Source organism: Vidua chalybeata, chromosome 15, assembly GCF_026979565.1.
Source record: "Vidua chalybeata isolate OUT-0048 chromosome 15, bVidCha1 merged haplotype, whole genome shotgun sequence".
NCBI classification, from domain to species: Eukaryota; Metazoa; Chordata; class Aves; order Passeriformes; family Viduidae; genus Vidua; species Vidua chalybeata.
The window spans coordinates 18,502,153-18,516,105 of NC_071544.1; the positions used below are offsets into that span (position 1 = coordinate 18,502,153).

At 45.1% G+C, this 13,953-nt stretch overlaps 1 protein-coding gene and 1 long non-coding RNA gene across 2 annotated transcripts in view; both read right to left on the reverse strand.

Moving 5' to 3' along the window:
* Nucleotides 1-3,863: 3,863 nt before the first annotated feature.
* LOC128795578 (uncharacterized) lies at nt 3,864-8,178 on the reverse strand. Its single transcript, XR_008433587.1, has 3 exons — nt 7,691-8,178; nt 6,910-7,070; nt 3,864-4,589 (listed from the first exon to the last, which is right to left on the reverse strand). It is a non-coding gene; the product is annotated as an uncharacterized LOC128795578 (long non-coding RNA).
* Nucleotides 8,179-8,650: 472 nt separating this feature from the next.
* The window catches only part of JAKMIP2 (janus kinase and microtubule interacting protein 2), a 42,645-nt gene continuing 37,342 nt past the window's right edge, over nt 8,651-13,953 (reverse strand). Inside the window, exon 22 of the mRNA XM_053956747.1 lies at nt 8,651-12,186. The gene's annotated coding sequence lies outside the window, so the exon portion shown is untranslated. The remainder of the gene's footprint in view (nt 12,187-13,953) is intronic.

Genomic DNA, 13,953 nt, shown 5'->3' on the forward strand with positions numbered 1-13,953 from the left:
AAGTAATGTTTTCAAGAGGGTCAGAAGCACAGATCTGGCATCAGTATGAAACCCCAAATATTCCAACCTGGCTAGAGTGTGCTGGGCCCACCTGAACTAACAAGGAGGAATGGGCGGTGACCCAGGAGGTTCTGCACATCAGATGAGCTCCAGCCACCTTCTATTAAGATGGACACACCCAGAGATGTCACTCCAGATTTCTAGTAACAGCCAAGTAAACTTGTAGACATCTTCTGTTGTTTGCATGTCAATGGGTACCTTCAGGATCACAATTTCAGGAATAGTGAGATTTTAGCCACTGTAACAGCTGTCTGGCTTGGTATGGCATGGACCGTTAGGGCCTGGATGAGATGGAGGTACGTAAGAAAACACTCATTCCGTGTAAGTTTGAAGCCCAGGATATTCTGCCAGACGTGTGCCACCAGATTCATTTCAAGAGCAGTCAGCCCACTTCCTCTGAGTTCATGTTCTGCCTCTCAAAATCAGTCTCTTTCCACCTGGTCCTGTTTGTTCCCTGCTTCTTTTTGGCATCGTCCAGCATCTTCCCTAAGCTGTGAAGCTTGGCTTGGCTGGTCTCACTGTGTGTTTGGCCTCTGTTGTGATGGCAAATGCTGACTTGCTTCCAAGCATATCTGCTGTTGTGACTTCTCTCATTCCAGCTTATCTTAGGGATCACCAGCTACTCTCCTCTGTGCCTGCTTTTATTCCCAGAAATGATTTGGAGGACTAAGCTGAGATTTTCTTGTTTCCATGGTGTTGCACTTGACCTAATCAACCATTGCAGACCTAAAGTGTCCTTTCTTTCAACTTCTCTCTCCTTCAACCTGTGGCTTCAGGGGAGCACACTGATGCAAAAATAGGTGGTGAATCTAGAGATAATTAGTGATTATGTGCCAGTGATTACAAGCCTATAACGAATAATTAGATGTCAGCAGAGTAGAATTAAAGGGGATTTAAAGGTACTATGTTTGCTTGTTTGTTTATATGGCTCCTTGTGACTGTGAGGAAGCAAGCAGTCAAATATACTTTGGCTAGGCTGGTGAAGGAAACAGAGCTGCCATTTGTGCATTTTTTTGTCATGGCCCTGCACAGCCTGAATAATGCACGAAAGAAGCTCTCTAAGTACTGCAGGAACCAGGCTGTGACTGAAGATCCTAGTCTGCTTGCCTGTCAGTCTATTTGCTGCTGCTTTGGAGGAAAACCGTATTCTGTAAACTGGAGTGACTGATGCCATGCAGGAGCTAGAACCCGTGCTTGCCATGGCTGGGACTACTTCTAATTTTTCACTTAATTTTCATACCTCCAGCTGATGTAGTTATGTTAGAAATTGTGTTCAGTCTGTATTCACTGTCCCACCAAATTCTCCTTTGAAATCAGTGTTAAGCTGTCCTACCATTAATCAGTGTTAAGGCCATCCCTTCCACACAGATGTTAAAATAGATAATGTCCATCTATGTTGCTCGCTAAGTATGTCCTAGGGAAAAGCAGGCACAGCTTACAGTCCCCCTTTTTCAGGGAATAGAAGAAAAAGGCTTCTATACTACCAAAATCCATCACCCCAACACAGCCTGCCCTCCACTCCTTTGTAAGACCACTCTTTTGCAAGCAGTCTTGGGACTAGTTGTTCCTTCAACTCTTTTTCAGATTCTCATGTGAAACCCAAGACTCTGTCTGAAGGCCAGAACCCAATCTCAGCTGCATCAAATATGAAAAAGGAGGACTTAATTCCAAATAAAGCCTGCTACATCAAGGTCAGTGTCAGCCCATGACAGACCCAAAGGCTTAGAAGAGCAGGTTGTGCCAGTTTCAAACTACCTTTCATTGCTATTTCCCAGGGAAATCCTTACCTTACCTTATGGGATTACTGTGTTGCACAACCATTAAATTAAAATCAAGGTTTTGTCTGTGTGCTCATACCCACCTTTGCTCCTTGCTTTTCCTAACTTCTGGCTTGGTTCTTTCATCTCAGCTGCTTTTTACTTCTAAATCAGTGGACAGTGAGTGCCACACCTTGGGCAGACACTGGTGGAAAGAGCTGAGATGACTCATCAGACTGCAGGCTGTCTAATAGGGAATTGTGCATCACAAAATTCCATTGTGCTGAGTGTCACTGCTTTATGAATTTTACTAAGTATGAAAAAATAAAGACCAAAGAGAGAACAGATAGTGAGCCAGATGCTTTCTTGATGGAGAGGCTGGAAGCCAAGGTCAAATTGCAGCATTTTAATGTTGGTCCTTTCCAGAGCATGGGTGAATTATCAGCATCAATTGCTGTGAACTTTCAAATCACAGTAAGGTGTTTTAGACTGGGAATTTGTGAAAGGCAATTTGCTAGTCATTTCCCTATGCAAGCATATAAATGTTGCATCTGTTTTGATAATCTTTGAATGCCTGAGACTGAAATCAATCTGCATCCCAGATGTGCTAATGCCTTATCTGCAATGCAGCTTTTATGCATCCATAAAACATATTTAATTCTAAGAATTTCAGACCCATAACTGTCAAATGAACCACTCACATTCTGTGAAGCTAAAATCCTTTTCCCTTTCCCTGTACTTGTTCCATTGCTATGAAGCAAGAGATTTCTCTTGATAGAACATGGCTAAGAACCTGGCAGGTTACTTTTGCATTGTGCCCCTTCTGATTCACTGTTAGTGATTTAACTTTCTATTATTTTTTATGTATACGTTGATACAGAAGTGGGAACCTGTGTGTGTCACCCACACATTTGTGTAGGTTAGGTGCAGGTTGAACAGTGTTAGGTACCATATCTATTGTTTGTTCTTACAGGTTTAGACTAAGTGGCTGTCCCTCAGAATATTCAAATCCTTCATTCAGTGATAAAAATCCAAGTAAGAGGTACCACAGTAACTTCTGAAGTTTCTGTGCTGAGAATGTAAAAACAGAGGTTTGTCTTTCCTGCCAAGCTGGAATTCTTGAATTCTTTTCCCACCCCCTATCAGTTAAGCAATTGTAAGTACTGGCTGGCTTAAAGAAGGATCTTGGGGGAACTGGCCACTTTAAAAGTTCTCTGTTTCATCTACAAAGAAGCTGAAACTTCTGTAGGTTTTTACTATAATACTTGGTTGATTTTGCTGTTCTTATCTCTTTTTAATTCTCAGAAGTGAAAGTTTGACACGAATGCTTTCTATCTGTATTCAAAACCAAGAGTCTGTTTTGAGAGAGTTGGTTCTGGATTAAGAGGTTTACACAGAGGGCTTTCCCAGCAACACCTCTGGAACTCCTAATGCTGCAGGGGGTCTGACCTCCAGCTCATACAACTGCCCACTGCTCTCCTCTGGCTTGTCTTATAGACATGTAATACGTATGAATTAATTGTGTTAAGGAGTGTGTACCTTTTCTGTAATTTTTCTGTAATTTACTTTGTTTGAAACTTGCTTAGTAATAGTTTCTAATGCATTCATGTTTTTCCTTTGAGTATCACTACCACTTTCCACAACAATAAAGAAAGGACCAGATTTTCCTGGCAGAGCTCTAACACAAAGGGCAGCTATGGAACAACCCAAAGTGGAGTGCTGGGGACAGTGCAGGCATCCATGAGTGGTATGCAACTGAGGAAGCATTGCCGTGAACGGCTAGTACCGGGCTATGTTTTGGATTTGTGCTGAACACAGAGTTGATAATATAGAGTTTTTGTTATTGCTGAACAGGGCTTACAGAGAGCCAAAGCTTTTTCTTCTTTTTCTATGGCCACAATGGCAAGGAAATTGGGGGTGCATGGGAGGCTGGGAGGAAACACAGGCAGGACAGGTGACCCAAAATGACCAAAGGGATACTCCATACTAGATGATGCCATGCTCAGTATCTAACATGGGGGGAAGATGGAGGAAGGGGGGACATTTAGAATGATGGCATTTGTCTTCTCAAGTAACCATTGCGTGGGATGAGGTGCTGCTCTCCTAAAGGTAGCTGAACACCTGTCTGCCATTGGGAAACAGTGAATTAATTCCTTGGTTTGTTTTGCTTGTGTGTGCAGCTTTTGCTTTACCTATTAAAGTGTCTTTATCTCAACCCATGAGTTCTCTATCTTTTACCCTTCTGATTCTCTTCCCCATCCTGCTGGTGGAGGAGTGAGCAAGCAGCTGCATGGTACTTTGTTGCTGGCTGGGGTTAAACCATGATAGGTTCTCCTCATGAAAAACTGTTTCACACATTCTACACCGATGACTAATGATATTTTTGTAGTTTTGAATATTTCTCTGGATTTAAATTAAGGAGAGTATCACAGCTTGCAAACTCAGGACCTAAAATATAACTGCATTCAGTGCTACTTGTCAAAACAATAATGTAGAATCCTTGGCTTCCATTCATAAACACCTATTTTAGATGACTAATGAAAACACACTGATTTTCCTGTGTGCTGAGCACTTCCAAATTTGCCATTTTCCCACCTTCTTTTTCAGTGTAGTCTCTCCATTAATCCTAAAAACCATCCACTTGTGTTCTCTGCATGCCTGGACAGGAGTTCAGATCACTAACTTGGAAACTGCTGTTGAAATATGTTGTCTTCTGCCAGATCTCAGACCTCCTTTATCTGTCTCCAGGAAGTGAAGCTCATTATGTTTTCCCTGGACCATGCAAAGCAGAATAATAATCTTGTTTAATAAAGTATGTTTTGTGTCATGTTAACATGACTTAACTTCTGGGATGGTTGAAAACATACAAAGAACGTACAAACAAAAGACTGCCAGTTCCATTCAAATCTCTGAATGCACATAACCATGGCTATTGTAAAGAAATCAGAATTAATGAGTCACTGATTCTTACTGCAGAAGGATCTTGCTGAAGATGATCCTTTTTTTATCACAGTTTGTTGTTAAAGGAAATGATCTGCTCAAGACCAGAGCATTTACAGCACTTGAGTCAGCAGCTGGTATCCCAGCACATGAAGAGTTTGTCTCGCTTGCTTGGGGACTTGAAACTTTACTGAGTGGGTTTGTTCCTCTGATTGTGACATATGTGGCTTAAATATGCATGGTTTTTCTGTGTCTGAGGCAGTTGGGGAATATGGATAATTTATAGCATTAGGGTTAATTTCTGCATTGTACAAGGTAGGTTGGTGTAGTATAAGGCCAGAAGTAAACCCAAGAGTTGTCATTAATTTAGGTACAACAGGAAGCAGGGTTGGTGACAGGGTCTCAGTTAGGGCTCTGGACTCAAAGCCCTGCAGGCTCCGGCCAGGCGCTCCAGGTTCATCAATGCCAAAGCTGTTTTCTCTCCCAGTCATTATCATGTAGCTAGGTCTGGAAATAGTAAATGACACAGGGATAAGATGACAGTGTGGATTAGGATTTTTAGGGTTAGGGATCTGGAGTAAAAGAGTTGTTGACCTTAGTTAATAGATGACCCTTGTTTGGCCCATGACAATGGGGTCACCTGCTTGGTTGCTGATTGCTTTTAGTTCTTGTGTCCTGGGGCTCAAAGGTATCAGTTGAGTGTAGTGCTAGTTGTGTGTGCTCTGTACATCTCACTATATCGTTTGTTATATAACTGACTGGGAACAATGAGGCACAAATGAGAGGGAATAGTGTTTTCATCTGCTCCAAGGTCTCAGTAAGATAAGACCATACAGGGATTAGTATTATGGTCAATGTTCAGGATTGTATTTGGAGGTGCTGAAGATTTGTTACTGGTTCTTGAAGGCTCCCTCTTTATATTGAGGAATGTGACTCCCTGACAGCTAATCCATCCCCAAGGGAGTGTCTGGTGTGGAGGAGCCTGTTTCCTGCAGCTGGGGTCCTGCCTTTGAGTGCACATCAAGCCCACCGGGCGTGTTCCAGTTTCAAGATCTGCAGTGGACCAGAACTCCGTGCAACATTTGAAGATACAAATGACCATGAAAATGGTACAGTGACATTTTCCAATCTCCGTGTTTTCCCTAGGTATCGTTAAAATGGCATTCAGTTGTTGAGCACTGACCTGCAAGATCCCTCCCTTGGCAGAAGTGCCTCTCATAAATGGTAAATGTTAGTCTATAATTAGAGAGTCTGTAATCCATAGATTAGTGGCTCCGTGCTCTAAAGTCTCCATCTGTTGTACACACTGAAATCATTATATCTCTAGTCTCAGTCCTGTTTCAGGCTTCTAAAATGGTTTTCACAGGATTTTCTTTGTTGTGCAAAGCAGCTTGTTCATGGCTGGCACTTGCTGTCCAGTCATTGGAGCAGATGCAGCACAATGGCCTCTTGTCAGTTTAGCACAAGCTATGGGATGCATCTCTGCCCAAGCAGGAACAGAGCTTTGAAATGTATATTTTGGTCATATTCAGACTTAGCTCCCCTCAACACAAAGCAGATGGCACATTGCCAGTTTTTAGGGCTTTTACTATGTTTAGGCAATATCCCAAACAATGGAAAACTGTTGCCATCCAAAGGGGCTACAGAGACAACCCAGAGACCTTCCAATGCATAGTCAGACTTCACTCTAGCCATGAGCACTCACTGTGCCTGCTCTGGCAAAAGCTCAGTCTGGGACAGGGCTTAGTCCCTTGCTTGCCAAAGTGTTTTATGATCAAATACCAGACAAAATGGAGATGCCTCAAGGATGGCCCACACAGCTGCAACCTGGGCCTCATATGATCACCATACACGCTGCCTGGGACAGGCTGATGTGTTGTCATGTACCAGGGACAGACTCACACCAGGCCTGCCCATGGCTTGTCCCAGGATAGTCTGCAACTCCCTGGCAGTTTCCCACCATTTTATTGTCTTGTTGCTGAAGCTACCTTGCAGCTGTCCCAGAGAAACACCCCAGAGCATTCTGGACCTAAAATCTGGTGCAGACTTCTTGTTATTGTCATAAAAAGGATCCCCGGGATGGCCATGCTTCCATGTGTACAGAGGAGACAGCAAAATCAGACATAACAGATGTTACAACACCTAGGCTTACCATTCTGGCCTGTATCTGTACAGGATGCAGGTTTTCTTGCACTGTATCTTCATTCCATCACAAAGTACTCCTGGTTTACTCCAGCAGGTGTTCAGGCTGGGAGTTCATGCAAGAGCTTTTCTACACCCCTCCTGATCCAACTCCCATTACCAGCAGTTTCCCTGAAATACATTTCTAATTTTATTAGAGATTTTTAGAAGAGTGAATGCCTCCTAGTCTGGTCACTGAGCAACTGCTGTGTTGCACATCATTTGGTGTAAGGGATGTTTCTATAGGCAAATGAGCTGCACCCCACAGCCTTATCCAGAGAGGATCCTCAAAGTCCTTCTGAGCAGAGCTCATCCCACAGGCTCTGTAGTACACATCTATTTTATATTGCATCTCTATTATCTTTAATTCTAAATTAGTGTATTTTAATATTAAATGCTCCTTCCATTTTTTTTTCCAGTCAAAGGAAACAAGACTGCTTGGCTCAAGTTCTTTGCTTCACTCATTACTTGAAGATTATTATGCAAGGGAAATGAATATATTTGAACTCTCTAATAGTAGATAACTAAATCTAGATCCAAATTTCTGTGTTTTGGACCTACTTAATGTGTTTCAGTCTTCTAAGAGCACTTTAAAGATATGAACTGCAGTTCTTGGGGACTGGATCTTGGGAAAGATGATGTTTGGGATTTTTTTTAGTAAATACATTAATGTGCTGGGTTATTCTGTAACAATCTGATATTCTTTAGCTTAGATTTCTTGAGTGCAAAAAGGACGAGAGAGGTATAAATACCTGGCTTCAAGTCTGCACTTCCAAATGTGCTTCCCATTTACTTTCTAAGATTTTCTTGACAATTTTCTTCCCCAAGGGCTGTTTGGCAGCACACACAGCTCCCTGTGCCCTCGGACTCGAGGTGCCGGACAATTTGTCCCTGTGACAACCACTGCCGCTGCGCACTGCTGACCCACTCCTCGAAAGGAAATTATTCTATGATTTAAAATTCATTTTAGGCAGAGAAATTGCAAAGATTTGATGGGGAGGGAGGCAATTCCAGAATCTGAGGCTGTAAGGGCCGAAGGTGTGGCGCTGACCCCCGCAGTGAAACAGAAGCGGGAGCCAGCTGCGGCCCTACAGCCGGTCACCGCCGTTACGGCTCTGGGGTTACGGTCACTTCCAAGAGTTACGCTCACGTCCCTGCGCTTCTACCGAGACGTTCCAAGCCGCTCTGTCCGCCCTGGGCCCGCTGTCCCCGCGCTGCCCTCTGGCGGCAGGCGCGGAGAGCGGCCCCCGGCCCCGCCCCGGCCCCGGCCCCGGCCCCGGCCCCGGCCCCGGCCCCGGCCCCGGCCCCGGCCCCGCCTCGGCCCCGGCCCCGCCTCGGCCCCGGCCCCGCCTCGGCCCCGGCCCCGGCCCCGCCTCGGCCCCGGCCCCGGCCCCGGCCCCGCCTCGGCCCCGGCCCCGGCCCCGGCCCCGGCCCCGGCCCGGCCCCGGCCCCGGCCCCGGCCCCGCCTCGGCCCCGGCCCCGGCCCCGGCCCCGCCTCGGCCCCGGCCCCGGCCCCGCCTCGGCCCCGGCCCCGCCTCGGCCCCGCCTCGGCCCCGGCCCCGCCTCGGCCCCGGCCCCGGCCCCGGCCCCGCCTCGGCCCCGGCCCCGGCCCCGCCTCGGCCCCGGCCCCGCCTCGGCCCCGCCCCGGCCCCGGCCCCGCCTCGGCCCCGGCCCCGCCTCGGCCCCGGCCCCGGCCCCGGCCCCGCCTCGGCCCCGGCCCCGCCTCGGCCCCGGCCCCGCCTCGGCCCCGGCCCCGGGCCCAGCGGAAGCCAGCGAGCAGCGGTTTTTGTATTTAAAACTGCGGCAAGAGCCTTCAATAGTTCCCAGACCGTGCGCCGCGGGCTCCAGAAAGGCAGCAGCTTGCTGTTATGCTTTGGTTTGGCTGGCAAACAGCAGTAAATTCACCCTTGGCCCCCGCTGGGACCGCTACCTGCCGTCCCTTTTCCCAGTGATCACGCCAGGATCTCGATCACTCTTTAATCGGTGTACTCCCCACCCCAACGTAACCCGCTCACCCTCGCTGTGTCCCAGCCCCCCGCGCCCCAGCATGTGCCTCTGTAGCTCAGCTTGAACGTGATTCCTCTGAACAGGCTCCAGATATGCTGAATATCTCTGTGAATGTAAAGTGTTGGGTTTTTTTTTTAAAAATGCTGCTGTTTTATTTTTTATACAAACTAAAACACCAGAGGTCATTGAATCCTATATTAAATACATAAATTAAAAAATAACCATTCATAAAACTTTACATACAATAAGGATTCTCTCCTACACGTTAATACATATAGTACAGGTACATGTCCAGTGTTTATCAAAGGGTCATTCTGTGAAGTAATTTACAATTTTGTTCTGGAATAGACACCAAAAAAATCTGGAACAAAAAGTATATATAAAACCACAGAGGTGCTGATGTAAGAGAGCGCGGGGGAAGAGAAAACCCTTTGGATCACCAGCAGTTTGTTCTCTGAGCCCTGCTCATGTCAGGAGAGCCTGGTCTGGGCAGTCCTCATGGGATGCCACAGAACTGAAAGCTTTGTGTTTCAGAAGATGTTTCCCACTGAGATAAAGGTAGGCGGCTGGAAGATGAACAACACCTAAAAAAAATTCTCCACTGTCCTCCAGGCACATCAGTAAGAGAGGATGGACCTGTGAGCCAGGCTGGTAACACTGCAAGAAGTACCATTTCCTTACTGCAACCCCAATTGCCTAAATTCATCTCATGTAACCAGGCCCTCATCTGAAGTGCTTAAATTCAAAAAATAGTCTTCAAAGTCTTGTAACTTGGTCATTGAGGAAAAAAAAGCAAGTCAAATTATGGTCAAGCTGATTTGTACTACCTTCTGTGGCTCACCTCCTGCTTTGGCAGGATGGATAGCCTGGAGTGCTGCTACTCCTGAACAGCCTTGAAGGGATGCAAGGGAAGCATCCAGGGCTGTATTTGCTGTCCTCAAAGGCTGCAGTAAATTGATTTTCATTTTTCTTGCTGGTTTTAGGGAGGGGAGGTTGGCTGCAGTGACTAATCTGAGGGAGGATTCTTGAACCTTTGCTTCAATGAACATCAGGACCAGCAAAAAGCGCAGGATTAACAGTCCTAGGAGAGTGAAGGGTCCAGAAGAAAAAGAATCAAAAAATTAGCTGCCCATGAGTCGTGAAACTAAACCTGGAGGAATGTACCAGCTGTGGCAGCTACACAATCTTGATTCAGTTCCCCATGCCTAGATTGAAGTATACTTTCATAAACTACAGCAATAATTTCTATATACAATAGGGAATTGGTAAGTATATGCATATATATATATATATATGTACATATACATATAGATGCGTGTGTATATATATACACACACACACACAGACAGGAAACTCATTTTGATCTAGCTGATAGCAGAAAGTTTGTATTAACTCATCAGCATGTATGTTTTAGGCATGGCATGTGTTATGCTGCAAGCAGAGTAAAGCAGCGGTGGTTCAGCTCCCTGGAGGGAAGAACAATCTTTGAAAAGTTTGCTGCAGTCAGACTACCAGCCCCCATCCCACCCTGAACCCTTGGGAATGCAATACCTGCATGCATATGAAGGAGGAGCTCTTTGAAAAACTCTTCGAAAGCCCCTTAAAAGCTTCTGATGTGTGTAAGATGTTGGTACATGTGATCCCTGCTTTGAAGGTTTAAGTAATGCACAAGCTGTATTCTGGCCCTTAATTTTCTAGTTTCTAGTACAGAAATCCATTTCTTCCAGTTAAAATTAAGGCTCCATCGCAGAAGACAGAGCCTTGCCACAGGAATCCAAAGTCTGAACAGGCAGGACTCCATTCCCCAGGAAATGAAACCAGAGGCACTGAGAAGTGTACTGTCAGCCCATCAGTGAGAAAGGGAGGGTGGGTGCAGCTGGCTACACTGCTTCCCTCAGCACAGGACCCCTCACAGTGACTGCTGCGGGCATTATGTTCCTCAGGGAGGACTCTTCTGAAAGAGTACTAGGGTGCATGGACCTGCATTTCTGACAAAGTTCTGGGTGCATGGACCTATGACCTCAGGGAAGCAGCACAGCTGGGTTCCAGGCTTCGTGATTACAGAGGTAAGTAATGCATTCAAATGAAAACTACTTTTAGTTACTCTTACCTGTGGAAAAATCTAAACAGACTAGCAGTATTTCTTATTTGTATTAAGGTTGTGTTCACAATGTTTTTCCCCATTTTTGGTCTATGTATCAATGATCAGGAAGCCAATTAACAAAGTCAGCTGACAAGCTGAACCAAAACATTTTTTCCAAGCTGGGACAAAACAGTTGGAAGCTGATGCTTTATGAATCATGTCACATGGATAAGGGGAGTAGCATTCCTCCGTGTCCTGTCCTCCAACATTTCTTCTCTTTCTCAGAAGCTACTCTGTAGGTCCAATTCAGTGATCCTCAGTGGTTACTCTGCAGTGAAACCAAGTATAGTCATTATTATCTCAATGGCAGTCTTTAAAGAATATGAAAAGTATCTGATAATAGACAGGCTGTTCTTCATGGAGGGATGGTGAAGAGAGATATGGCTTCAACTCCACTGGAAACCCTTCTAATGCCATTCACCCTCTTCTTCCATTCCTTGGCCAAGGCAGGTGGTGCTGTGTAATGATCTCAAGCACCAAACATGGTGACCTGTCCTGCCCATCCTGCAATAACACAGACTGTTTTTTTTTTCCTTTCTTTCTTCCACATTGCAGCTGTCATTTGTTCCTGAGGTTAAAACCAAAGAGGGAGAGCTGGAGTCCCTGCAGCGAGAAAGCCACACACTTCAAATTGAGCACATGGTTGTCAGCATCTCTTGAGTTTCTCCTACTCTGATCTGCTCATTTTTGATCCATTTGTCAGATGACAGGGTGACATTTAAATGATTGCCCTGCACAGCAGGAATAGATTTTTCTATTGTAACTTTGGTTCCATGCCCAAGACACACTGACTTGATCAGCTGAAAGTGGTTCCTTCCTTTACGTTCTTCCTAGGTGATGTAGGTTGTCAGTTTATTTTTCTTCCCCTTTTGTAATTTCAACATACAGGATTTCATTAGATGCAGCATATATAATAATTTTAGACAGGAATTGTCAGGTAACAAATTTTGAGTGATGGCTTCAAAATACAAGATGGTTGCAGTCTTGGCTACAGGTTGTTCATTTTTATACTTTTAAAAATAGGTGTAAACAATATTCTCTTCATCAAGGGGTGGAAGCATTTGCCTTTATAAGGACTTATCTATGTGGTCGGGCACTCTAAAAGTTTAAAAAAAAAAAGAACATCAGTATCAGATAAGGTATAAATTTGTTCCTCTCCCCACCTATCCCAGATTTGCCAAGATACAATCAGTGTATCAGTCAGGAAGCTGAAAAGGCTAGTTCTTATAGCTATCAGTGTGAAACTTGTTCTGTCTGTATGAAAAGCACTTGTGAGAATTCTGTGTATTTTGATACGCTTGTCCATTTAAACCCCACAAAGTTCAACCCTGTGGTGCATAAAAGTCCCCATGTGCATGTTCACATGAGTAGTATACATAAGTTTCAATGACTCTTGAACCAATGATGCCTACATTCACCTGTAACAAGAGCCATGGCAGCAGGCAATATCCTTGAGGTGTTAGAGCAAGCTCAGAGTTTTGGCTAATGCAGCACTGAGGCAAACAGAAACTGCTGCTGTCCTGAGAGAGCCTACCCTACCTGTGGAAAATAACTTTGGTTCTCAGGTTTGAGACCAGGGAAAAAAGGGCATCTTTTGTTTTTGTTATCTCAGCATTCACGCCTACATAGTAAAATTCACTAGGTGCAAAATCCACACAGACCACACTTCCTTATGTGATCACAAACAAGTGAATATGTATGTTCACAAGCACAGAGAAAATGCAGGTAGGAAAATCCCATATAAACAGGAATTAGAGAGCTTCTGGTCTGGATACTGTATCTGCTGCACATGGCTTCCTTCATTTGCACATTCTTGTCCTTTGTTATTGAATACAGCACTAAGTCAAGTGTTCACTGTGGGTGAGAAGGAAACCAGAAAGTATCATCTGTGACTACACTGTGGGTTTCTCTCTCCTGGTTAAAAGATCGGTAAAGGATAAGCTGCACCAAGGCATGAACAAAACCAAAGATTTTTCACCATCAAGTGGCTCCCTAGGACGAGCTGGGCTTTTTATTTGTTTTGTCAGGGATCTGTATGAAGTCCCTTATGATAAGGCTAAGACAGTTCACTTGCATCCAGTGGAAGTAAACAATTTTACAAAATATACAGCTCAATAGTTGTAAGAAGAAATGCTGATGGCACACTCCCCATGCCATGCTCACCTTTGCACCTTTGCTGAATTAAATCACCTGGGTAGGCAGGTTTTTTTTAACACAAATGGGCAACACAAATCAATGTTAGTTATTCTTTCCAATTCCATGTATTCCAGCCTTGGAAAATATGACTTTGCTAAAATCCCTCTCCATCTTGCCAACACCATTCCCAAATTGCTTGTGTCTGGAGATTTCCCCTCAGGTGTTGAGGGGAGAGGATCCCATAGAGGAAAATGCAGGGGTGAAGGCAGGGGATGAGGCGCTTACCATTACCTTGTTTTTGAGGAACTGCTACAAGACTTGATGCTTTGCACCTGTGGAGTGACTGGCCTTGGTAAAACACTCTACAGTTATCATGCGTGCTGTGATGCTGGGCCTGCTGCAGCTGTCTTTACAGTTCAAGGGAGTTCACAGCAGTGCAGATCCTCTGGAAAAGCATTGAGTTTATATATCCCCCACACACACCTCACCCGTAAGATTTTTCCACCTTCATAGTCAATGTTGATTCTCTAAATCACTGTATCTCCGCCACTGTCATGGCTCTTTCCTCTGTCACTCAGCTCACCGTAATCCATCTTGTTGATCCCTACCTGATGTTCATAAAGCCAAATTTGTAAAAGCAGGATGGGAAAAGCAAAAGAACCCTTCATCTCCTGGGTGGTCATAGGAGTGCCACAACTCTCTAGCAGGCTTTACGTAGCCCACATTTCA